Raw genomic sequence first — 24980 nt, 5'->3', positions numbered from 1 at the left:
GTGAGATCAGCCTCTCAAAGCACATGGCACAGCGCCTGGCACAGCATCCACGTTCAGTAAACACAGCTAGGTATTATCACAGAACTGTGAGTTGCTGGGCTCAAGCCTACAGAGGCAGGAAAGTGGGTGAGTGGGCAGCCGCACTCTGCTACCAGGACAGCCACGTGTTACTGTCAGAAGTATTATATGTCCAGGAGAACCTGAACTACAGCACCGACTTTAGTTTTTTAAATCATGAAATATTTCTGACTTCCTATAAAGTTGAGAAAAGAATCCAGCAAACACCAGAGGTACCCATCACTCAGCTTAAGAAATAAAACATTATGAACAACAACATGCTCTACAGCTATTGAAATGAATGAACTGGAGGGATGTGGATAAATCTCAGAGACAGAACTCTGATCCATAAGAGCAGGTGGCGGTGGGCTGCACACAGTATGATGCCACTTATCCCGAGTTTGTAAACTGGCACAACGATGCTGCGGATGAGCAGTTTAGTGAGGCAGACAGAGGTAGTAAAACTGTCAGGATACGCAGGGGAATGAGAAGGGTTGCTGGCTTAGGAAAGCTTTGAAGGATGGGAGCCCTTTCATTCTCAGGTGTCCTGGCTTTGTTCTCAGCAGGGCCGAGGCCAGGCGCTCCCCTCCTTGCTGTCTTACACAGATGTTAGCCCCTGTGGAGGCAGCACTCTAGGCAAACAATGTTAAATACATCGAAAGCAAAATTCTTCCTTTGAATGTACTCGGCTCCCATGAAAATCCAGGGGCGCTTTCTCTGCAGGCCTCCTGCACACCGTGGCATGACATATCCAATCTGAATTCTGAAGGTTGGGTGTGACATAAAAGCAGCCAACCAACAGCATAAATGTATATGAAATGAAATCAATAAAAAGTGTATTTTTTTCGGCTCTTGAAGATAGTCCTGCGAGGGTACATCACAGGAGCAGGGACAATGCTAGGGAGATGCAAACAGGAAGGAGGAAGGGAGGGAGGCCCTGGGGATAGAGGCGGGAGAGCTGAGGGGAGGGGGTGGGTTAATGTTAATATTCACTGTGTGAATCAAGGTTTAGGGAGAGCTGTTCTTCCTTTTCCCTCATCACCTAAAAAAAAAAAAAAAAATCAATTATCAATGCTTATACCATGAAATAGGGATATCTGGCTTGTTCATTCCACTTTCACCTAAGAGGTCATCATAATAAAGAATTACTTCCGAGATCAGATTGATAATCGCAAAAGGATGATATCAGATTATGAGTTTATGGTGGATTAAAAACTGAAATCAGGCAGAGAGAGAGAAATGCCTTTATTCATACATTTATTTCTGCTATAACAGTAGTGGAATTTTTATAACTCATAAAAGTAAAATGCCAGGGTACAGCCACTGTGGAAAGCAGTATGGAGGTTCCTCAGCAAACTAAAAGTAGAATTACCATACGACCCAGCAATCCCACTCCTGGGCATATACCCAGACAAAACTCTAATCCAAAAAGATACATGCACCCCTATGTTTATAGCAGCACTATTCACAATAGCCAAGACATGGAAACAACCTAAAAATCCATCGACAGATGAATGGATAAAGAAGACGTGGTACCTATATACAATGGAATAGTACTCAGCCATAAAAAAGAATGAAATAATGGCATTTGCGGCAACATAGATGCAACTAGAGATTATTGTACTTAGTGAAGTAAGTCAGAAAGAGAAAGACAAATACCATATGATATCACTTATAAGTGGAATCTAAAATATGACACAAATGACCCTATCTACGAAACAGAAGCCGACTCACGGACATAGAGAGCAGACTGATGGTTGCCAAGGGGGAGGGGGTTGGGGGAGGGATGGAGTGGGAGGCTGGGATTAGCAGATGTAAGCTATTAAATATGGGATGGATAAAAAACAAGGTCCTGCTATATAGCACAGAGAACTATATTCAGTATCCTATGATAAACCATAATGGAAAAGAATATTTTTAAAAAAGGATGTGTGTGTATATATATATATATATATATATATATATATATATATATATATATATATATATATATATATCTGAATCACTTTGCTGTACAGTGGAAATTAACACAACACTGTAAATCAACTGTACTTCAACAACAACAAAAATATGCCAGGCATTGCAACAAGGCCTTTGCATCAGTTATTTCATGTATCCCTCATAATAAGTGTATGAGGTAGCATTGGAGAGCTTATGTGGAACTGGAGGTACACTGGAGAGCCAGGATTGAGCTTGGGCATCAGACTCCCAAATCTGCCCTATATCACCATGCGATATACCTACTCCCATTGAAAAGTAGGCTGCGAATAAGTGTTCTTTGTTTACTAACAAAGTAATCCTCAAACTGTACTTAAACTTTACCACAGTGCTGTATTGCTGGTAGGGCTTTGGAAATTATCTAACGCGACCCTCTCTATCATAAACCTCGTATTCTAAGTGATGATGTGGTCTGGTGGTTGAAACCTTAGCCTGGGAACTGGGGTCCTGTTTTCTGATCCCCTTATTATTCTAAAATTACCCTGCTGCATAAGACACCCCTTTCCCCTTTCATAAGTGTTCTCTCCTCCCCCAGGCCTGGGCTTCTGCATCATTTTTTATATGACATGACCGTGTCCTCCTGTGGCCGCAGGTGATTAAACCATAGGTGGACACCTGACCTAGGGGAAGGCAGTCACTGGAGGGCAGAATCAGCCAGACTCTCTTCTGGGAATCTGGACAAAGACAGAGACAGTTGAGGAATAATACTGTCTCCTTTCTAGATCTTGGTGTTGTCATTTAGAAATACCTGGAGTCATCAGTTTTATCATTCCATCCTAAAGACCAGGGTTTTTGATTCTTAGCCTAGAGCAGTTTGTATGTTATATCATCCCATCTTTGCTTCTTTTACCCTCTTCTCCCTTTCAGAGCTTTTTACGTGGTGGGGTCACAAAACTTTGCTGCTCCATCATCATTGCTTTGGGTTACGTTTTCCAGGATTTCTGTTCATTTTGCATTAGTTGTACATCAGAATGTTTTTCTTCTTATAGCAGATGGTGCTGGTAGACTCATCTTAATTTCAAAAGTGTGCTATTTTCAGAGCACTATATATGTATTATGTGTATATACGTATATGTATATATATACAGTATGTATTCATTTTATTTCCCGGGAATAATAGATATTTTCTGACCTTTTCCCACCAGACTCCAGGCACATATGTGCCATTACCCAGTATCATCTTGTGACTTTGCAAAGGCTCAAAGGGCTGGGTGTGAAAGTGGTCCATGGAAAGGGGGTTTTGTATCTCTTTGGGTTCCTTGGTTGTGAGCAACAGAAACTAAATCTGGTTAACGGAAAGAAAAATGGAACTACTAGAAATATAGAGTAGCATACAGAATTGAAGAAAAGCCTGAAAATCTCGAGGAATGGCAGAAACCAGGCAGTTCTGAAGCAACAGGAAGGAAGGGACCCAACTTTCAGGTGTTGCAATTGTGGTGAGTGAGCTCCTACAGCCCTTCTCCGTCCACTCAGGACAGTGTTCATGGAGAAAACAGGGGCCCGGCTGACCTTGAGTTCTATACCAAACCATCACCCAGAAGAGGGCAAGGCTCTTGACTGACAGTCTCACCAAGATTGCCTCCACTCAGGAAGGGCTAGCTGCCCAAAGCAAAGTTGAAGTGTAGAACAGCAGAAGGGGGAATGGAAGATGGTCACGTTAAAAATAGTTGTTCATTCTATTCTTTCCACATTTCATTGGCACGCTTCGCAAGCAGTGTACGAGAGGAGCTGCCATATATGGGCTTGTTACCATCATAGTCGTGGATCCACCACACTTAGCTTTATGTTACTTGGCACTATAGGCTTGTACTTGGTATTCATGGGCCATGAGAGCCTCCAGACTTACATGAGTGTGGTGCTGGGGGCTGGGTTGGTGACTGCTAGTATAACATGAAGAGATAATCGGCTCTGTGACTGAGACTAAATTCTATATCTTCTGCAGAGAAGGAGACTGATCTATAAGAATATCTGGAGACAGAGTTTTCTAAGTGGTGATACAAAAGTCAATAACTATTCCTAATCAGGGCCCCGAATACGTCTACTTCCAAGTCAGGAAATGCCTTCTCCCTTTGATTTACTTACATCTTTCCAATGAAAACAAATATTTCATATTACTCAGTTTTGGATCATGTCCATATACATGATATGAAAGCTTCCCGGTTTATTTGCTGTTTAGGTTCACAAAGATCATTGCCCTCTAAAATAGTCATCATTTACTTTAAAGTAATTTTTAGCACTCAAGTAATGTATGTGCGTTGTACAAAAATCAGAAAATAGAGATTGGCCAAAAGGAAGAACGTGATAATCCACATACAACCACTTGATAACTGTGCGCCTCTAGGGTTTTTTCTCTGTGTTTAATGTATTTACGTATATATAGGTGCTATATATATAGGTATATAGGTGCTCAAAGATTTTAAACATGGAATCATGTTGATCGTGTTGCTTTCATTACCTTTTTCATTCAACAATAAGTTGCTATCTTTCCATTATTATAAAAAGTATTTCTTTTACATTGTTTTCATACTCCTAATAGGCTTCCTATTTTAATATCACTTTGCTGACTGGTTCACTGTGGCACAAAGAAAAGACTATTTGCCACATCCCTTATTTTTCATCGGTGCCTTCATTTTGATTTGCTCTCTTTACATGACCATGAAACCTAGACTTTTCTAAAGTGACATAACAGAATCTCTGACACAATAGTGGTTTTTTAAAATAATTAATTGCCCAGGCAACAAAGTTTCCTTTCTGGATGCCCAGACATGTTAAAAGTAAACACTCGGATGTCTTCTTTCTGAGGAAGAGGCTAGCATTGCTGTCTCTATTTTACCACTAAAAAAAAGGAGAGCGACAGTTTTGAGGCCCTGGGAGAAGTCATTGGCAGAGCCCAAAAGAGGACATGAAGTTCTAATGGCCCAGTCCTCTAATCTAACCACAAAGCCACACTGCTTCCCTTTCCGCTGCTTCAGGGCTGGGCTGGAAGAAAGCGCCGCCTCCCACTGAGGGCTGAGTGGTGATTTGCCATTCACCGTCCAGGTCTCTCGGTTGGTCGAGAGAGGCACAGACGCCCCAGCTGTCAATTGCGGGTGGAAGCTTGTTATCATGTACTGGACCCATTGATCTGTTTTGACAATGACTCCTGAATTATATGGCCCCTAAATGTTTGCTGCCAGAGAGATCTATACTGTGGATGCGATGATGAGTACTTACTGGAAACTATTGTCTGATAGATGAGTTTTGCTGTTTTGTCTCAATGAAATATTCCTGTGCACTTGGAGATCTCTCTCCTCCCACCTCTTTCCCTTGATTCTAGTATAATGTGTTGTGCTAGAAAATAGTGAAATACAATAAGGTTCAAACATCTTAACGTTTAAAGTAAAGCCATATTGGTTGTGTGAGTGCAGAGTGACAGAAGCTTTTCAGAAGATGATTTGTCAATTCATTAAAAAAAATGCTTAAAAATTGTGTGTACCCATTTACCTGGTAATTGTGCTTTGAGTAACGTATTCAGAGCGAATAAGAGCGGAAGACTGCAAAGAATGAATTACAAGAGTCTTTTCTGTAGTGTCATTTACGGGATGAAAACAATTGAAGCCATTTCAAAACTGAACAATAGGAGATGGGTTAAATGAATTATGATTTGGCTGTATAATGGTATTCTATGCTGTCGTTAAAAATAAGTTGTATTAGTGTTTATAATGACAAGGAAAGTTGTTTGTGATATATTGGTTAAGTTTAAAGAAACAGGCTATGAAACAATTTGAGTTTGATACTTGTTTTGTAAAAATGATACAGGCATACACTCTCCCCCAGACACACACAAATGCACATCGCACAGAGCTGTGGTCCTGCCTGTCTGTCTTGCTGCCTCTCCTACTATTCTCCGGCTACCCCAGGCCCAGTGCCCAAGAAGTCTTCCTTCTCCCTCTAGCTACACATCCTTCAGATATTGGCTTAAACATCACTTCCCAAAGATAGGGGTCAGATCCCTATTCTACATTTTCAGAGTCACTATAGATGAAAAGGACATTTTTTGCATAGCATGGTGAGGGTCATTACTGCTGCTGATCAAATGCAAGGTATTCAGAAGTCTGGAAACAAGAAAATATAATTCTCTCACAAATTGTAATATTAATAAACTGTTCATTATGATTCTCCTATGTTTTCAGACTTTGCAGACACTTTGTACTTCTGCTTCCCTGCCATCTAGGGACAAAATTGGACCAGGCATCCCTTGCCTCCATGGAGTTAAGTGTGGCCATATGACTTGCTTTGGCCCATGAAATGGGAGAAGAAACATGTATCAGTTCCCTGTAAAAGCCTTTAAGAAACAGTCCAGTTTGCTCTAATCTCTCTTCCCTGCCATGGACTTGGAATTGTCCAATTGTAAAAACTTAGTCAGCCTTTATTGCTGAGTGAGGGTGACCTGGGCAGAGACCATCTCCCATTTCCACTGGAGTATGATGGACACATAATGTGAGAGAGAAACAATTCTTTATTTGAGATGACTGAGATGTGGGGGTTGTTTTTTATTGCAGCATAACCCGGCTTATCCTGACTGGTACATGCACTTATTGCAGGTGTAGTTTTACATTTGCTAGTGTAATTTTTAATCTCACCTATGGCGCCTGTCTCTTACATACAGACACTGTACTAGAACATGGAACCTCAGCAATGAACAAGGTAAACAAAGTCCCCTGCTCTCGTAGAGTTTCATTCTGATGGGAGAGACAGATCATGAGAAAATAAAGCAGAGATCTGCATGAAAACAAGTCATGTGTACAATATGGGAGCAGAGGGCTCCAGACAGAGGGATGAGTGAGTTCAGAGTGGGGTCCTGAAGTTCCTGAGGTTGGGGTGTGGGAAGCAGGGTAGAGAGTGGGAAGTGGTGGAGATGAAGATTGTAGAGGCAGTGGGGGAGGGGGGAAGATCATATAGGATTTTGTAGCCCTGGATAAGTCTTGGGATTTTATTCTGAGTGTGATGGGAAGCTATTGGAAGGTTTTGAGCAAAGGTATGATATGATAAAACTCTTTTTAAAAGGATCACTGGTTATTGTTTGGAGAATCAGAGAGACAGGGAGATAAGGACAGAAGTCAGGAGGTCAGTTAGAAGGCAACAGGGGTCGCTGGTCTAGACACGAGTGATGACCTTGGAAGTAGTTTGGAAAGTGGGAGAGGTAGGGATTGGTCAATGGATTGGATGTGGGGTGTGCAAGAGAGGAATCAAACAACATTCCTAGAAATTGTCCTGAGCAACTAGGCAAATGGTGGTACTATTTGTGGGATAGGCAACATCGAGGGAGGAGAGAGCTTGGAGGGGGTGGTAGAAATGAACTGTTGTATGAACGAAAACAAGTGTCCAGAAGATAAAAAAGAGCAGGATCTTATTTATTAACTGCTATAATAAGCACACAATAAGAAAACATAGTTTTTAGAGGTAAGTTGTATTTTTCCAGTTATAATTTGGGGATTGTGGGAGTCCAGCAAAGTTCTCTGATAGCCCTCACCAATCCTCTAATGTTTTAAAATTTGTACTTTCCTTCCTCATTCAGCAGTACCCACTCCCTTTGAAATACCCCCAGGTCAGTGATCACTATGACATGAGAAGGATGAAATTGAAGGGAGAAAATACAATTTAAAGAAATAATATTTTTCAGGGTAAAAATTAATTTTTAACTGCGAAACTGCCTAAGCCTAGCACATGCTTGAGCCCGCCAGTTGTGTATGAAGTTACTTCTGCCTGTTCTAATTGCTTTCTGCATCACTGGAGGCAGTATCCTCAGGAGGGGAGCCTCTGAAGTCACTCAATCCTGGGTTCAAGTCCAGGTTTTGACATTTCTTCTCTCCATCACCGTAGTTATTTAACAATCTGTGCCTCTGTTTTCACACTGGCAAATGGGGAGACAAATAATACAAGCTGCCTAGGCTTGCCGTGGGGATCAAATTCAATAGTGCCCTAAATGCTGAGTACGATGCCCGCCCTTTGTAAATGCTGGTAAATCCTGGCTACTGTTACTGTTGTTGTTGTTAGTTTGGGGAGGGACTAGGGATAGAATAGCCTCGTCGTATGGGGACTAGCTTATGTTTTAGTACTGGTTGTAATGAGTACTCACAACTAACCCTGGGAGGTAGATACTAATAGGACCCCTACTTCACAAATGAGGAAACTGAAACTTAGCCCAGGTCACACAGCTGGGAAGAGGCAAAGTGGGGCTTCCAGCTCCTGTCCCTCTGCCTGTAGGGCTGGTGCTCTTAAGCCATTATTGCACACCGTCTTCCAGTGGAGCTGATACATGCTGTGTCTGTTGCATGTATCCTCTGGGTCCCCATTTAGGAGAGTGCGTTCCTTGTTACCCATCTGCCATTCTGATTGTAGCAAACACATGCTGATGGAGCCCTTCCCAACCGCACAAGATCGTTGCCAGAGCCTGACTCACTGTCTTAACTGCACCTCACCTTTCCAACACCAGCCACTACCGTGGACTAAGCAGGGGCAGGTCCCTGGGGACAGACTCTGTTACTGCCAGGGGTGTTTCGTCCAAACATTTTGTTTTCCAAGTCTGTGAATTTAAAGACTTTTTGGAGCTTATTATCATACCACAAATTTTTTTTTGTTTTTTTTTTTTAAAATAAATTTATTTATTTATTTATTTTTAGCCACGTTGGGTCTTCATTGCTGCGCACAGGCTTCCTCTAGTTGCGGCGAGCGGGGGCTACTCTTCATTGCGGTGCACGGGCTTCTCATTGTGGTGGCTTCTCTTGTTGCGGAGCACAGGCTCTAGGTGCGCGGGCTTCAGTAGTTGTGGCTCATGTCCTCTAGAGCGCAGGCTCAGTAGTTGTGGCGCACGGGCTTAGTTGCTCTGTGGCATGTGGGATCCTCCCGGACCAGGGCTCGAACCCATGTCCCCTGCCTTGGCAGGCGGATTCTTAACCACTGCGCCACCAGGGAAGTCCCACCGCAAGTTCTTAATGGGAATTGATTACATCAATTCTCTCTCATCCATTTCTGTTTTATGGAACAGACTCCAGGCACTAGTTCTATTGCTACCACGCGTGGTTACCACTTAACGACACACAGAGAGCTAAGTCATGCTCACAGGTTCACAGACACAGTCTGAAATGCCCTGGGTAAAGTGTATAACAATGATGCTTTAATCCACAAGGAGTAGAACTGATCCATCGGGAAGGGGCTGTGATGTGTGACTGTGGACTGTGCACAAACCCTTCCCCAGCCTCAGGGCCCGTTCAGTGACTGAAATGGCCCTTTGCAAAGTGTTGCTCAAGTGGCCTGATAAACCTTCTCCCACGCACATCCCTGCCTTCCAGAAGCCTTGGGGGAAACCATGCAATTAGAACAAGGCAAACATCACACCAGAAGTCATGGGAGGACACAATAAAATGTAGAGCAAAGCTGTAACTTATTCACATAATTAGAAGAGAAACACAGACCTCCTTGTTCCAATTACAGTGATTTTGGAGAAAGCCTTCAAACCTCCGATGAGAAATAAAAGCTTTTGCTTCATTTCAGAACCAACCATGTAATACATTCCATTTGCCTTAAAAAATGTATATTGGGAGAAGAGATCATTATAATAGGTTTAAACTTGTTATATGTCTTTAAAAAGTGTATGTGATATTTTAAATGTGCATGTTTACACATTTAAAATATATAAGATACTGTATAGCACAGGGAACTATATTCAGTATCCTGTGATAAACCATAATGGAAAGGAATAGGAAAAAGAATGTATACATGTGTAACTGAATCACTTTGCTGTACAGCAGAAATTAACACAACACTGTAAATCAACTATACTTCAATAAAATAAATTTTTTAAAATAATAAAATACATAGGAACTTCCCTTCGCTGCCCCCAAAACTTCCCAAATGAAGGTGGCACATAATTATGATTATTTGCATGTGAACATGTGGATTCTTAGACAGTCCACTTGCCCGTTGCAGTATAATAGAAAGGGACACTGTCCAGGACACCATGATTATATAAGGGCTGGGACTGAAATTCATACTGGGGTTCTTAATAACATTTAACTAGCTGAACATAACATTGATGTTTGCAGTCTGGATGCTGTTAAACATTGCAAAGAATAAAGAAAGATCTAATTTTCTTGCTTTAGAGGGGTGTCATCATGTGCTAGTCTCTCTGGGATGCTTAATTAGTGATAACATTGGGAAATTGGTTTGTCTGTCATTTAAAGATCAGCTGGGTGAGACTTTCTTCAGCAACTCTAAAATAGTACTTCACTTATATCTACAAATGTGTGTGTTTAATAAGGACTTTCAGTATCTGATACACAACAGGGACAAGTGATTGCAAGTAACAAAATATTTACAAAATATTTAAAACTATTTTTCTTACTACATATGTGATACATTATAATCATTCTAAGAAATTCAGAGAATACAGATGAATAAATAAATCACGAAATATCCTTACAACAGAATACTACACAGTCAGGAAAAAGCTAAGACAGAGCTTTATGTACTGATGTGGAAAGATGAACATGATAACCACTGCCACCACCACAACAATGGTAACAGCTATTAATGTTAATGAAGACCTACATGTTTCAGACCCTGAGCACGTCGCGCATATTGATCTATTTTTCCCCTTAAAACAACCCTATGAATAGATACCAAATACTATATTCTGAATGCAGATGAGTTACTCTCTGTAACTTTCCTACCCAAGGGTAGGACTTTCTGGCTCCTAAGCTTGAGCTGAATTCAGGACTGAACAACTGAGTGCCATCTGACTGTACTGTCCACCAGTAAGTCCCTGTAACCACTTGGTGGGCAAAATAGACACAATTTAAGATGTGAAATTTCAACAAGGTATTTCAAAATCAGTGAATATAAGGGAACTGTCAGTTCAACAAACTTCACCCAGTGTTGCATGGCAGAGTAGTTCCTCTTGGTGGTCTAGACGGCCCAAGCACTTGCACTATATATAGATTTTAGCTAGTTCTTAAGAAGCATATGGTGGGAACTTCTTAAAATTAATGTTATTTACCTGCTAGGATGTAAATGCTAAAAGGATGTGGTCTACATTATGGACAAGGGCTCTGTAAAACATGATATTAGAAAATGGAAATTTTACGAGTTCTGGGAACAGAAACAGGTGATGTGAGTGAAATGGGAGAAAATTCTTATTTTTGCTGCTTTGCTAGAACTTAATCCAAAGTACTTTATTTTAAAAAAATCATGAATAATAGAACTACAACATTCCTGGTTTAATTATGCTCACTTTGGCTCCCTCGAGTTGCCTGTTTCTGAGAAATAACCCTTCTACTTAAAACAGTGGTCCTTTACACGGGTGTTCATGGGGTTAGAATCACAGAACTCCTAGCTATTGAGGCACTCAGGGCTGTCCATCCATCTCCTAGCCTGGGCCATGAATTCCTCTTCGTTGGGGGGTTATGTCGTCTGGCTTGGAGACTTCCACAGTGGGTGGCAGTAGAGTGTAGTGGGCAAGACCTCAACAGACTTTGCTTTCAAATGGTCTTCACTAGCTCTGTGACCTTGGGTGTTGCTTAGCCTAAGATTTTGTTCAATTCATTTCTAAAATGAGAATACCTCATGGGACAGTTGGAAGGATTAAATGAAGAAATCTCAGTAAAGTTGGTGATTAAAGTCCTGACAAAGCATCAGTAGCTATCTTTATCCTCATCATTATCGTCACCAGCATCGCAGGGAGGAGTAACCATGAGAGAGCTGTCATGATGTGGGGCTTCAGACTCCTGCCGTTGAAGAGAGTGATAAGGCCCTAGGGCTACGTTTGACCATAAACCACGCCTTTATCTTGAAATAGGGACCAGTCTCCATGAGCCTGGTCCTTGTGAGAACTCTTCCCTCGTTGTAAAGGAATTCTTATGGTACTCTTCTCCTATTTTGAATGTTACTCGACATGAAAAAAGACCTACCTCGGGGCTTCCCTGGTGGCGCAGTGGTTGAGAGTCCGCCTGCTGATGCAGGGGACACGGGTTCATGCCCCGGTCCGGGAAGATCCCACATGCTGCGGAGCGGCTAGGCCCGTGAGTCATGGCCGCTGAGCCTGCGCGCCCGGAGCCTGTGCTCCGCAATGGGAGAGGCCACAGCAGTGAGAGGCCCGCGTACCGCAAAAAAACAAAAAAACCAAAAAAAACCCCAAAAGACCTACCTCGTGCAAGTGCTTTCTGTAGTACGGGCAGAACAGAAAACCAAAATTAAATCTATCAAAAAGAGAAACAAGCTGATTGCTTCTGCCCACTTCCCTCCCACCCTCCCCAATTAAAGCCTAATTCTTCAAGTACAATATTAACCTACAACATAGTTGTAAGTACATAGTGATAAATACTTTCTCATATTTTATTTCATTCAATTCTTACTGGCAGACTTGAGAGGAAGATAGAGCAGAGTATACATTATCATCCCTGTTCTATAGATTATGGAAACTGAGAGAGGGAAAGCAACTAACTTGCTTAAGATACACAGTTAATGATAGAAGTAAAATCAGAATCTCTACCTATAGGCCCATTGTCTTTTCATTGCACCAGAGAACGCGAACATGTGCAGCCACTTTCTCACGCTTCACTTGTAACAGACATCACTAATCAACCACCAGATTCTCTCCCACCATCTGAACGTCTGCTCAGAGCCATTCTCATCAGTGTTCCAGACAGCCATCACCAGGTGAGTGTGACACAGGAATATAACAAACTTATCTGCCATTCCTGGACAAGAGTATCTCGCCTTCATCACTGATCTCATCAGCTAATTCACTTGGTGTATCAAAGCTGGAGGGAGGATCTTTCCTTAGAAATCTTATGCCAGGTCCTGTTTCCAGTGGGTATGTGGTCAACATTTATTGTGAGCTCCTCCAGGCCAGAATCCTGGGCATTTTCATTTCCCATAACCTGGAACGGAACCTGACACAGATGGATGTTGAACCATGCTTTGATGGATGGATGGATGGGTTTAGCAATTGAATAGGCCCATAGAAACAGGTCCAGGGTTGGGAAAGAGCCTCTACTGCTGATGGTTTTATAGACTTTCACTTCGGATGATGGCTTGACGCCTTTGTGTCTCCCTAGGATTGGGCTGTCAATCTAGAAAGCACTGTCCACCTTCCAAACACTATTTTCTCCATTTATCAGAGGATATTATTAGACATTGTGCTGCTGAGGTAGCAAATTAGTCAGGGCTTTTAGTTCTGGGTCTGTGATAAGGATTTGGGGGAAATGTGTTCTGCCAGCGGAGGGCAGGTCCATGATGTCTCTATTACTCTGGCCTGATGACAGCTGCTAGCACTCTGCTGAATGATCAATAACTGGCTGCCAGTCCAATTACTCCTCACTGGCTATTTTAAGGACTGCTACAGAGATCCACGGTGGACTCATGAGGAAATATTGTGATCAAGGAAGTCCATTGCTTCTCCTCTATACAAGCTTTGACCTCAGTCACAGAGCCCAGGGATGCACGCAAGTCCAGGAGACCCTTCTGAGGGGTACCACTGAAAGCCATTTATGATGGGGCTGAGGGTCAGCCATTCCCATGCACTTAGACATCGATCAGGGTGCTGTCCCACTGGCGCCTCGACTTCAGCATTGTTGGTGAGGATTTGAGGTTCCAGTTATTTCCGCCTTCCCTGGATTGCTTTCCATTTTAGTTGCCTCTTTCTCAAATAAAGATAAAAGGAATTTGCAAGAGGTCCAGACAGTCACCAAAGAGTCTTAGTTTATAAGAACAGTTGCTTTTACAAGGACAGGTTTTTTAAAAATAGCATTTCTTTCCTTTACTTACTTTGTGTTTTATATACAGAATCTCTGGGAAGAACTTACAGGACTGGGCCAAGTTTTTGACCTAATGACAATTTTTATGGGCTTGGAGTTTATTTACCCTGCAATATGTGCTAGAATTGGTATCACATATGTATTTCCATTTCCAGTACTCTTTTGGAGAACAGATGTTACAATCTCTTTTGTGGTAGTGATGACTAATAAAAAATACTTAGTGTAGACTTCAGTTAACTTTATTTTTTTAAGTGAACTAGTTCAAAAATATGAAAAGGCATAGAGAATAAAATTAACCTATGTAACTATCCCCAGCTTAGAAATAAAATATTATAAATACAGTTCAGTCTCCCCAGTGATATTCTTTACTCCAACCTTCACCCCTACTCCCAAGGGAGTCACTACACTGATTCTGGCGTTTTCCATTCCCATGCATGCCTTTATGCTATATGTTTGTATCAGTAGACAATAATATTGTGCATGCTTTAAAGTATTATATAAATGGCAACAAGCCAAATGTTTCTTTCTGGGAATGGATTTACTGAACTCATCAACATATATATGAGGTTTTTTCCCCATTGGTACATGGAGTTAAAGTTAATTTTTGACATCAAACAATGGATGTTTCCAGGACCGATTTTAGAGTCCAAGAGGGGAGACTTCTCTAATCCCTAGACCAGGTTAGCTCTCCCTGTTACGGGATTTCATCACACTCTGCTTTTCTCTGTAATGTTTAATTACACTGCTTTTAATTAGTTTTGTTTAATGATTAAATATAAGTCATTATGGATTGATGTCATGTCTGTTTTCCCTGCTGGAATGTAAGCTCCCTGAGGTCAGGGACCATATATCTCTTGCTCATGGCTGTATTCATCACACTTAGTTCAGTGCCTGGCACAGAACAGGTGGATGAATGGAGTGGGCTTTCCTGCCTCCAGTATAAAACTCAGCTTCCTTAGAATTACATATGGTGTATTTAGTGATCTGGTTCCCACTTCTGTTTCTGGGCCTAATTCCTGCCCTCCTGTGACCTGGGCCCTACTCCTTTGTCCCCCTAAAAAGTTTGCAGTTCTTGGGACTTCCCTGGTGGTGCAGTGGTTGGGAGTCCGCCTGACAGTGCAGGGGACTTGGATTCGAGCCCCGGTCCTTGCCGTGGAGCAACTAAGCCGTGTGCCACAACTGCTGAGCCTGTGCTCTAGAGCCTGAGAGCCACAACTACTGAGCCTGCAAACCACAACTACTGAAGCCCGTGTGCCACAACTACTGAGCCTGTGAGCCTAGAGCTCGTGCTCTGCAACAAGAGAAGTCACCGCAATGAGAAGCCTGTGCACCCCAATGAAGACCCAACACAGCCAAAAATATAAATAAAATAAATAAATAAAAAAAGTTTGCAGTTCCTGAACTCCCTTGGGACTCTTGATTTTGCACACGCTGTCCCTTCAGACTGGAACATCTACCCACCTTTGTTTGCCTGTCAAACTCCCTCTCCTCCTTCAAGACTCACCTGAAATGACACCACCTCCAGGCAGCCATCTGCAACAATTTCAAGCATAATGCAGTACTCCTTCTCTGTGCTCTCACAGCATCATCAAAATTCCCTCATACTTTATTCATTAATTTATTGAAAAATATTTACTGTGCTCCTATGAGCCAGGCCTCTCTCTGTGTTCTAGAGATGCAGAGATGAACAAGATATTGTCCCTGTCATTTACAAATAAGTCAACAGGATCTATGAAGGCCTTAAATGGGGTCATGGGACATGGTCCTTGGCAGTCTTCTTTAGGGAGGGTAATGGAGGAAGGCCTGGCTGAGGAGCTGACATTTGAGCTGAGACCTAAGAAGATGTGAACAAGTCAGTCCCGTGTAGGGCTGTGGCAGTATTTTCCAGAATGCGTGTCCTCATGCCCACTCCCCAACCCTGAGGACAGGAATTGCTTATAATTTATCTGCTTCCCCAACGCCAGCAAATGACCATGAAAAGTATTTCATGAGGAATTCCCTGGCAGTCCAGTGGTTGGGACTCTGCACTCTCACTTCCAAGGGCCCAGTTCCATCCCTGGTCGGGGAACTAAGATCCCCAAGCCATCTGGGATGGTGGGGGACAGCACAACCAAAAAGAAAAAAAAAGTATTTCATGAATGAATGAATGATGGAATGAAAGGGCCAAATTATGCTGGTTCAGAATGAACCTCAGTTATCAAACTCACAACAGCTTCACCTCGCATGAAATATTCACATCAACCCAAATCAGGCCCTTCTCAGGTGCTAACAGCTGTGGGAAGAGAGGAATTCCATTGAACCCTGCGACCAGGTGATACTCAAGTGTAGAGGGAAAGTGGCTTGGCTTGTGGAGTCTGTATGCACGAGTAGAGTTTCCCTGTGAGGAGCCTGCTCCGTTGTCACTGCTTGTCATTAATATTTCCACAGCATCAAAGTGAGAGAGTGGCATGGACATATATACACTACCAAACGTAAAATAGCTAGCTAGTGGGAAGCAGCCGCATAGCACAGGGAGATTAGCTCGGTGCTTTGTGACCACCTAGAGGGGTGGGATAGGGAGGGTGGGAGGGAGACGCAAGAGGGAGGAGATATGGGGATATATGTATATGTATAGCTGATTCACTTTGTTATAAAGCAGAAACTAACACACCATTGTAAAGCAATTATACTCCAATAAAGATGTAAAAAAAAAAAATACAGATAATTATTCCCTGTGGAGTGGTTAGCACGAGCCATGCATGGTCTCACTCAATCCTCACTTTGTTCCCATTATTATCTCTGAGAAAATGGAGGCTCACTGAAGCCTTACATCTGGTAAAGGTGAAGCCTGGGCTCACCAGAGTTGGTCTCACTCGGAAGCCTGAGCTCTTAGTCCTGCAACCAGGGCCCACTGCAAGGGCGTGTAACCTGCACAGCTGTACAGGCCTTATGCTTGGAAGGGCCCCGTGCTTGGTTTAATTGTCCCTGTTGCCATCTTGAAATTCTTCATAATTTTTGAACAAGGGGATTTACATTTTTATTTTGCAATGGGCCCGGCAAATTATGTAACTGGTCCTGCCTATACCACATGAGGTCCTGGAACATTGGATATAGTGAGCATCCTGATTTTGTGATAACCTTGTGTCAACCCCTGTATGAGCTGAAGCTGGAATCACAAGCTCCTTTCCTCACGATCTGTATGTTCAAATCTGATTTTTTTTTTTTTTTTCTGGCTGCGCCATGCAGCTTCCCTGACTAGGGACTGAATCCAGGCCCTCGGCAGTGAGAGCTTGGAGTCCTAACCACCGGGATGCCAGGGTATTGCCCCATGAGTCTTTTTTTTTTTTTGATTATAAAAGTTATACAGACAAATGCTGGAAGTAGCAGTCAAGGGGATTATAGTTTTACCTACAGTGGAACATATTTTTATAAGGAGAAAGTTAATTATGTTGCATGTATAAATCTTTGTGTCCTCTATACAAACTTTTGTATCCTGTTTATAAATTTTCCTGTCCTTACAATGATTTTTAGACTCAGTCTCAGATGGATGCCTGAAGAGAAAAATCCAAGAATTCGTAGCACCCAGGGGACTTTTGTTACGCTTGCAGTGTGCTTTTGCTCAATTATATGCTAGATAAGCATCTTTGACTTTTAACTAAAATATTAACAGTATGTGTTGTAAAATATTCTTACTCTTCCTGGTAAATATTGCTCTCATTTGGAAAAGGTGATTTAGCTCATATCTTTTTTAAAAAAATTTTTATTGAAATATAGTTGACTTACAGTGTTGTATTAGTTTCAGTTGTACAGCAAAATGATTCAGTTATACATATATATATTCTTCTTTTAATATTCTCTTCCATTATAGGTTATTACAAGATATTGAGTAATAGTTGCCTGTGCTATACAGTAGGTCCTTGATGGTTATCTATTTTATATATAGTAGTGTGTATACTTTAATCTCAAACTCCTAGTTTATCCCTCCCCCGCCTTTCCCCTTTGGTAACCACAAGTTTGTTTTTTATGGCTGTGAGTCTATTTATATTTTCTCAGTCATAAAAAAGAATGAAATCATGCCATTTGCAGCAACATGGATGGCCCTAGAGATTATCATCCTAAGTGAAGTTAGCCAGACAGGGAAAGCCAAATATCATATCATACAGCTTATAGGTGGAATCTAAAAAAATGATACAAATGAACTTATTTAGCTTCTGTCTTGTACATTCCTTCTGATGTCTCTAAACCCAGCCCATGGGCCCTCAACCCCCTTCCCGTTGCCCAAGCTGAAACTAGCCCCAGTGGGCTTTACCACTTGATCTCTTGTGCTGGTGATCCCTGGGCCCTCTCTTGCCATGAAAAGACTCATATTGGGGAGGGTGCAGTGTTGTGGGCTGGTCAGGTAACTTCTGTTACTTAGCAACTTTCTCCTGCTTTGTTAAGTCGGGCTGTTCAATCTCCTTAATGAATAAGAGCATCAAGCCAGGTAATTGATGCCTGGACGTTTAGCTCATGAATAATTGACTGTCTGGGTAATCCTAGATACATTTCCTCCATCAGATTGTACAATGGAACAGTCATGTCATAGCCAGTGTTGAGTTTTTATTGTTTTTTTGTCCTGATCAGTTTTATGATGTCAATAATCTGCTTTCTTGACCCAAAGGCTCAGGTGAACAATGGAAGCAGTGACCCTCCCAGGGCTGGGACATGCTTCCTCTTCCCTGTACGAGAGCTCAGCATTTCCCCTGGAGTTTGGGCTTAGAAAAGTTTCAGCTCTTCTTGTTTATCTTTTCGGGTATCTTTTCCCACATACATCGGGAAGGCAGTGTGCTCTAAAGGGGAGGAGGGAACTGGGAATTGGATTTCCTGGGCAATGCCAATCACTTACTCTGCACCTCTAGGCCAACCTTAGCTTGTCTGACTTATTTATTCATTTATGCATTCATTCAGCACACGCTTTGAGCACCTCCTATGTGCCAGGCACTGGGGAGTCCATAAAAAACAAGGGTGACTTCGTCTGCTTTCATGGAGCTTACATTCTATTGAAAGCACGTGAGTGATAAGCATGTAAACAAGTAAAGGAACAAGTTATTTTCAGATAGCGGAAGCGCTAGGTTGAAAAACACCAATGGAGTAATGGAATAGAAAGTGACCAGTTGGGGGATGGGATAGATGGAAATCATTTTGATTGGGTGGCCAGCGAAGGTCAGGGATGTCCTCTCTGAGGCGGTGACATTTGAGTTAAGAACTGAATGACAAGGAGGAACTAGCCAAGTAAAGAAATGGGGGAAGAAACTTCTAGTTAGAGGAACATGAAGGCAGAGGTTTAGAGATGGGGATGGGTTTAGCATGTTTGAGGGACGTAAAGAGGGCCATGGGGCTAGAACAGAATGATGTGGGGCACAGAATGAGGTGAGGTTGATGCCCACCCCTCCTTTGATACCCTTCAAGAGCACAAAAACTGTGTGGCCTCCCCTTAGACATGAGGGCCTGAATGAGGGATGTGGATGGAGCTAACTCTTTCCAAGTACATGCCTCATCAACAGTGCAGGCAGTGCCATTCTTCGTCTATAGTGAGCAGGTGCCGACAAAACTCGGCTCAGGTTAATTCGTTTATTCCACCCATACTTACTGAGCTTTAGGCAGTGTCTGTGACACTAGGTATGTAGAAGGGACTAAAGCCACACTCCTGCCCTCATCAAACATATTCTATCTGAAAAATAGGCAATAAAAATCATAAAACAGGAAGATACACATATCTTATATGAAGTATATAAGATAATGAGTGTTCTGGAGATGAATAAAGCAGGGAGGGGCAGAGGAAATGAGGGAGGAGGGCGAGAGAGTTGAAATGTTAAAAAGAGCAGTCAGGGAAGGCTTCGCTGAGAAGAGGACAGTTGAGCTGCCACGTGAAGGGAGTGTGAAAGTGAGCCCTGTGACCGTCCAGGGAGGAGAATTCCAGGCAGAGGGAGCAGCAAAAGTACCCCCCTTTTTTTCTGGAAAACCTCTCTGCCAGCAGCCTGCCTCTAGACTGGGTCATGTCCCCTTTTATAAGACTTTTATCACAATATGTATCACTCTCCTGCTTCAAACCTCCCACTGCACTTGGAATAAAGCATACGTTTCTTACCAGCTTACAAGGTCCTGTTTAACCCCTTCACCTCTCCAAACTCGTCTCCCTCATTTCATTGGCTCCAGCCACAGCAGCCTTCTGCCTGGTCGCTGAACACGCAGACTCGTTCCCAGCTCACTGCTCTCTCTGCCTAGAAACTCTCCCCAGAGCTTGTCCTGTGGTTGCTTCCTTCTTCTCATTAAGGTCTTAGCAACTCAGAAAAGGCTTCCCCGACTCCCCAAATCCTCTGCCCGTTCCCTGTCACATGGCCACTTCCCACTCATAGCCTTTATCAGGGGCTCAACTATCCGGAAGACCTACCACTTATTCACAAAGGAAGTAGTCATTTCCTACTGCACGGAATCTGGCCCATTATGTGTAATACGCTCTTTGGAGAATAAGGAGGTTATAAATGTGAGATGAAATGTAACAGAGTACCCACCTACCATATCGTGAGGCTTACAGCCCTTCAGAATATGACATTCACTTCCAGATCCTTCTACTTACCACCAGACCTGATTTTGAATTTTAAAAGGCTCCACTGCAAATGCATGCAAAAGTCTCTACCCTGCTCAGGAAGTAGGATGTAAGAGCAGAAGAAATGGATGCACTGCCCTTTTCACAGGAAAAAAAAAAAAAACGTCTGCAAAAACACTAGAAAAGAGCTTCCAGGTTCCCTGTATTTCTAACCTACTAGAACTTGGATGTTCATAAGGCCAGAACTTCATTGTCTTATTTGTTGTGTTAAAAAAATTGTTTGAGAAATGTAATAAGTTATGGATAAATATACATGGGAAGAAGGGGAAGGGGGTAGTATTTGCTTATAGTGTTTTGTATTGTTTGCAAAGTGATTAATTTTAGCAAAGAGAAAGCAGCTATCTGTAAAACCCTTCTGGACGAATGTATTAAAATATGTCAATGGTAAGGTCAAATTATGTCAAAAGCTGAAATAATCTTTGATCTCAGTTTACCCAAATGGGTTAGACCAGACAGAAGACATGGGTCTTGGAAGATGAGGTCTCCACCACCATCACCACCACCACTACCACCATTAGCACCACCATCACTCCCCTTCTAAGTCCCATAAGTGAATCCACTAGGTGAAAATAATCTCAATGCCCAGGATGGCAACTCTTTCAGTAATGCTGTGCTTAGGGCCACAGGACAAGCAAAAAAACATAGACACATATTTATCCTCCAGCTGAAATTTAATGGTGGAGTAAATAGGTGACTGTGTGTGAGTTTCTTTTAAACCCACTCTGGGGAGGGGGGTACGTTATCAGAGCGTGGGAAATTAAAGAGCTTTCAAAAGGGAGCTGGACAGTTTCTCTTCAGTAAGGAATGCCCATCCTTGGTCTCTCAAGGAAAAGAAAGGAGGGTGTTTAGTTGGGGAAGGTTCTGTCTGCCCCACCTCCAGACAGAAAGCTGCTCAACATGGCTCTACTGGAAGGAACCCAAATGAAGGAAGAGGGCCACGGGGGCTGTTCTTTATTCCCCAGCCTGTCCACCCTCAGCCCGCTGGGTAAGCTCACCCTCTCCCCGTTTCCAAAGGTTCAACCCTGAGTGAGTCATCACTGTTATTTCCAGTTTGGTGGATTTTTTTTCTTTTCAAATTCAGGGGACCCATCAATTATTTAGGGCCCCAGGATGATCTCAGGTGGTGACACCTCTGTAGGTTTGTATGGCCTTTCTGAAGGGAAACCATCTGGCCTTCCTTAGCTTGTTCATCCCTGGGCTTCTCTCCCGGTTTGTAAGGTGTGGCAGCCACAGAGAGAGCCAAAACCATCAATATTTCACGGCCTTAATTAAAGTAAGCCGAGAGCCTCGGGCCTCTCACAACTGGCTTCCTTTTCCAAAACAAGTGCCTGGCGTCTTGAGCGGGGGCACACACAGGGAAATGGGAGTCTGACTAAAGTTGGGCTGGGGGAGTGAGGGAGCACAAGATTTCATTTACCGGGACCTTCGGGAGTTATAAGGCCGCCAGAGAGGTGCAGTATATTCTCTGGCGCTGGCGGCAGGGCGGGAAAGAGAGAAGGGGGGCTGCCTTTGTGCTTTTTCTGGACAACACTTGGAAGGGAGTAGACACTGGGCAGCCGGGAACTGTGGCCAGGCTTCGACTTCGGGCTGCATCCGCTAGTCTAATGTGAAATAGCTCCTGGGTCCCAGCGAAGGCTTCACAAAACACGGGGCTCGGCGGGGGGCGGTAGCTTTGGTGCGGGTCTCTTTGCTGCTGCCGCCCCGCCCCTTCCCTCGTGGTCCCCAAGTGCCGAGGAGGCCCACGCCGCCCTCCAGCGGGGCGGGCAGGAGAACTGAGAGCCCTGCGATTTATACGTCTATTAATTACCTCCAGCATGGAAGAACTGCCTATAAATACAGTGGCACTTTAGATAAAACTTTCATGCAGCTATTTAGATCCTTTAAAATATAAATGATTTCCTCTAAATTTTTTATCATAAATCAGGGCATGGAGCTAGGCGACAAGACGCCGATTTCCCCCCTGATGGGAGCAAAGCCTTCACCTGTCTTCCCTCTTTCTTTTTCTTTTCTGCCTTTCTTCTTCTTCTTCTTCTTCTTTTTTTTTAATTTACAGAGGCTTGTTAATGACTCTGCTTCTCTTTGCTGCATCCAGGGCTTAAAGGAAAGTGAACAAGTGGCAGAAGTTTCACCCATTTTCCTGGAGGCTGTCTAGTGTGTGCAGGAAAGCTTGTGGCCTCTGGGCAGCACACCTGAGTTCAAATCCTATCCCTGCCACTTATTCCTGTGTGACCTCAAGGAACACACTTAACTTCTCTGACTGAGCCTCAGGGCTCCCCTCTGTGAAACAGATGTAATAATAGTACCTACATCATAGAGAGGGTGGCTGTGAGGATTAAGTGACATAAAGCACAGAGCCAGGCTGGCAGCGTTAGAGCTCAAGAAACAATGAGCTGTGCACTGATACACAAGTTACTTCACCTCTCTGAACCGGTTTCCTTATCTAGAAAGAAAAGGTGGAGGGATAATGCTCACTTCTGGGAGTATTAGGAGGACTGAATAAGACAACAGCAGACTCTAAGCTTCTTGAAGCAGGGACCATGTAGCCCTTGTTTATCATTTTATCCCCAGACCTAGCATGTGCCGGGCACAGACTAGGTGCTCAGCAAGCATTTGATGGATACACAAAGCAACAGAAGTCCCTGCTTTACGGCAGAACCATCAGAATGTGGTTTCCGTGTATGGCGATGGATTTGGCCTCTACCTTTTCCCCAAGATCTACACTTAAAACCTTGAGGTATCCACACAGGTCCTGAAGGGGCCTGTGGAGCCCGTCTCCCTAATCCTGTTATAGTGATAAGGAAACTGAGGCCCGGACACCACGAGTAACTTGTTCAGGATCACATAGCAGGTTAGTCATACATCCACATTAGAATCCACACTTCCTGTGCTCTGTCCACCACCCCTTGCTGCCTCTTCACAGCCAAGCTGGCTGGGTAAGAGAAATGGCCTAATCCTTTGGCCATGGAAGAGATAACAACAAGCTAGGCCACAGGGGGATTGGCTTTATGACTTTGAACTCTGAGACACCTATGAACTGGAGAAGAGGGAGGCAAAACCAGTCCTCACGTGCCAGAACCACGTGTTTATGGAGTCCAGCTTCTTGAGGGCAAGCACAGAGCTGGCCACACTGCTCACAACACGTATGATAAAGTCTAGAGCTCGAAGATGAAGACACTGGGGACCTACATAGGGTGTGGAGGGAGGAATATGCAAAAGCTGTGGGAAGTTATTAGGAAGAGTCTCCTGGGCCATGACACCTCAAACTCAAATGATTCACCACGAAGTCCAGGACTAAACCCAGAAAACTTGGGGTCTCTCGCCTCCTCTCTGGACCACCGCACCCAGTTCCTGCACAACCACTGGAAGTAGACCTCGAATCCTATCACTGTCCTGTTTAAATGCTCTGGTGGCTCCCCACTTTCCTTGGAGCAAAACCCAACCTCTCTGCAAAATCCAGCTCCTACCTTTTGACTCTGCCATTCCCCACATTCGCAGTTTTCCCACCACACTCCCCCCACTCTAGCCTTCCTGCTCGTCCCTGAACACCCCAAGCTGATCCCACCTCAGGACCCTCACACTGTGCTGTTCCCCTTTATCTTCCGTTTTTTCCTTCCGGTCTTGGCTCAAAGGTTACTCCTCCCCTTTCTGTCCATGCATTTTCTGTTCCATCACCCTGGTTTATTTTCTCTGTAGCAGTTATCACTACTGGAGGCTTTCTTTTTTATTGTTCATCTTCTGCTGAAGCAGCGGCTCCAGGAGGGTAGGGGTGGTAGGTGAAAGTCGGGGACTGTTTCACTTGCAGCTGAATTCCTACCTCTTAACATAGTGGCTGCCACATAGTAGGCACTCAGTAAATGTCTTCAGTGAAAGAATGCGTGGTGGAGAAGGGCTCTTGGCGATCCCTGGGCTCGGTCCTCTCATGTTTCAGATAAGGAAACAGGCCGTGAGGAATCTGGGACCTGCATGGAGCCCTACTGCCTGAGAGCCAGCGCCTGGTCCGCGGCGGGAACCCCAAGGGAAGGGGAGGACTCCTGGCGCGTGCCGGGCCCTCACGGATGCTCGGCCCCGGGCTCCTGAGTCCCACTGGGCGTCTCGGATCGTCCAAGGCCGCGCAGACAATACGAGGCAAGCGGCCGACAGGCGAGTCCGCAGCAGCTGCGCAGGCGGCGGGTACATGTGAGAAGTTTGTGAAAGGAGACGAGAGAAAGGGAGAGGAAGGCGAGGCGGGTGGCTGCGAACACCTGGCCAGGCAGCAGCCCCGCCAGCTGCCTCCCCGCGATGGCATCTTGAGTTCGGGCTGTCCTATCGGGGTCGTCTCCCATTCCACCCCTTTTCTCTCTCCCCAACACTGGAAGGTGGAGGTTGGCCAGGGATGGAGGTGGGAGGAGGGGTAGCTGCTGGCTTCTCCCTGTGGCCTCAGCCGGAAGCACGCCTGGAGCAGGGCCAGACTCTGAGCCTCTGGAAGCATGGCCTTCTGAGAAAGGAGTAAAAGCTGGCTCACCCCG

Source organism: Orcinus orca, chromosome 3 (assembly GCF_937001465.1).
Source record: "Orcinus orca chromosome 3, mOrcOrc1.1, whole genome shotgun sequence".
Lineage (NCBI taxonomy): Eukaryota > Metazoa > Chordata > Mammalia > Artiodactyla > Delphinidae > Orcinus > Orcinus orca.
This window is presented reverse-complemented; position numbering follows the sequence as displayed.